This window comes from Nansenia antarctica (assembly GCF_963989245.1).
Source record: "Nansenia antarctica genome assembly, chromosome: 1".
NCBI classification, from domain to species: Eukaryota; Metazoa; Chordata; class Actinopteri; order Argentiniformes; family Microstomatidae; genus Nansenia; species Nansenia antarctica.
Window position 1 is genome coordinate 49,715,690 of NC_137674.1, and position 2,220 is coordinate 49,717,909.

Consider the following 2,220-nt stretch of genomic DNA (forward strand, 5'->3'; position numbering starts at 1 on the left):
CAGCAGTGCCGTTCCAAACAAGTGAAACAGAGCTAAACGGATAAGACAAATGAATTATGACAGGATGTTTTTAGGGCTGTAACTGTGATATTGCCTTTCACTGCTCTAGCAGCTAAATGTTTGCTCTGTTGGGAAAAGGCCTCTGTCAAAGGATGTCACTGCATCACAGTAATGAGAAAAGGTATGTCACTGTAACCTTCATACTGTCAATGTCATGCCCGCTTTACACAGAGTGATTCGAGGGTCTACAGCCAGTGAAGGATGACAGCTCTCACAAAGAGATAGAGGACCACAGATGATGACGTATGCTACTAGTGAGACAGAATGAGGACATTGGAGGAATTCACCCCCCCCCCCCCAACAAAAAAAAAATAAGGCTTCTCCTGGAAATCTGCCAGAATTCCATGTTCACCTTGAAGTGATCAGTGCTGGCAGGATGAGAGAGAGAGTATGAGAGAGAGAGAGAGAGAGAGAGAGAGTATGAGAGAGTGTGAGAGAGAGAGAGAGAGAGAGAGAGAGAGAGAGAACATGGGATCGAGCGAGAGGGGGGGAAGGGAAGAAAAAAGAAGAGAGAGAAAGAGAGAAAGATAAAAAAGATGAGAGGAGAGGAGAGGAGTGGGGAGGGGAGGGGAGGGGAGAGGAACTGTTTTCAGGAGGTTGGCCCATGGTCATCAGAGCAGAACATTGCCCCAGGACAGGACCCTGATTTAAATCCTCCCCAACCCTACAACACTTCAGTCTCTTACCCTCCTTTCTTTTTATTCTTTTTTAATTTAACCTTTATTTAACCAGGCAGGTCCAATAAGAACTAATTCTTATTTGCATTGGCGGCCTGGCAAAAGACAAAAGCCTCTTGGGGGGTGGGCGGGAGGGGCTGAAAATAAATCAGGTTATATTAAAAACAAAGAACACACACGACAGACAGCGCATCCAACCACACATCCAAGCATTTCCAGCACAGTTAAAACATACATACATCTCCACACCTCCTCCACTTACAGTCACAGCATCAAGTTATCCCTAACCCATTAAGCACATCAGAAAGCACACTAACAGCATTAAAGACTTACATACACATTACGTAAAGCAATACATACAGTATGCAAATGTGGACAGACTCAGGAAGTCAAACAGGCATGCATGGGATAGACAGTAAGCAGCCAGCAGGGAGGGTTTGGAAAAACACTAGAGGGTTGAAAAACAGTTGCATGTGTCAGTGAGAATGTCCATGAGAGAGTCCTTAAAAGCTGATTTGGAAATAAGAGTGTCCAGTTTGAGTGTTGAGTGTTTCCCCAGCACTTCAGTCTCTTACCCTCCTTTCCCCAACACTACTTCAGTCTCTCAGCCTCCTGTCTTCACCTTTTAGTGAGATTACCTCAGTGAGAGAACGTGTTGTGTCAACACTTTTTACACCCACAAGAAAATCATTAATCATCATCATCATGTCAGGAGTCAAAGGCTCACTGGTTCTTGCCGTTTCACATCTGTGCCCATCTTAGTCAATTAGCCACATTCCAATAGCGGTCACAGCTGACGAATGGCTAAATACTATAGGAATATGCAGTGGAATATACATGTGATACATTGTGTACTGTACGTGTGTGCGTGTGCGTGTGAGTGCGCATGTGTCCGCCTGACTGCGCACGTGTGTGCACGTGTGTGTTTGCCTGTGCGTGTGTGTGTGTGTGTGTGTCCTTTTGTACTATTCCTGACCTCGCAGAGCTTCATATCATCATTTTCCACTCCGTCGGGTAGAACAGGCAAGCACTTCCTCCTGCCGTGTCGTTTCCAGGAAGACGACCCTACTTCCTCCTCCCATGGTCCTTTGCATGCTGATGTCATGTTCTGACATTTGTTTCTACATCAAATCAGGTATTCAAACATCTGCGTGAACAGCATACTGATACTGCAGTCTAATTCGTTTCTTTTTTTTTTGTTGCTGCTTCAAAAAGCAATTACTATACTACATGACTGTTACTGCCTCTGGCTGCACGGAACGAGGCTATTATGTCATCTGAAACACGGGGAGAAGCAGATGAAACATGAGGAGAGGCAGAGGCATAATCTGTGGATTTTACATTTGACACTGGAGTAGGAGTGGGCTGTACATTTCACCCTCTCCTAGTCGGAGCGGTGGTGTCCTGCCCACCGGTGTTGGTTACCGACCGGAACCACAAAAGAGGAGGCGTAGGCTGGCAAAAAAAAAAAACTGCAGGGTTG